This window comes from Macrobrachium rosenbergii, chromosome 33 (genome assembly GCF_040412425.1).
Source record: "Macrobrachium rosenbergii isolate ZJJX-2024 chromosome 33, ASM4041242v1, whole genome shotgun sequence".
NCBI lineage: Eukaryota > Metazoa > Arthropoda > Malacostraca > Decapoda > Palaemonidae > Macrobrachium > Macrobrachium rosenbergii.
The window spans coordinates 7141779-7141978 of NC_089773.1; positions in this window are offsets into that span (position 1 = coordinate 7141779).

Below are 200 nucleotides of genomic sequence, written 5' to 3' on the forward strand. Positions count from 1 at the left end.
CTCAATAGTATTATTACAGTGTAATTCAATCTATATATATATATTGAGGATACAAATCTTGGCTTAACAAGAGTGTAGAATACTGAAGAGTAACGCTATCGTTACATGTAGTCCTGAAAAAACAGGTAGATTATACAAAGGATGGGCCTTCAACGGCTTCATCAGCGTTGGCCGAGACATGGTATGATAATGCTTTATTT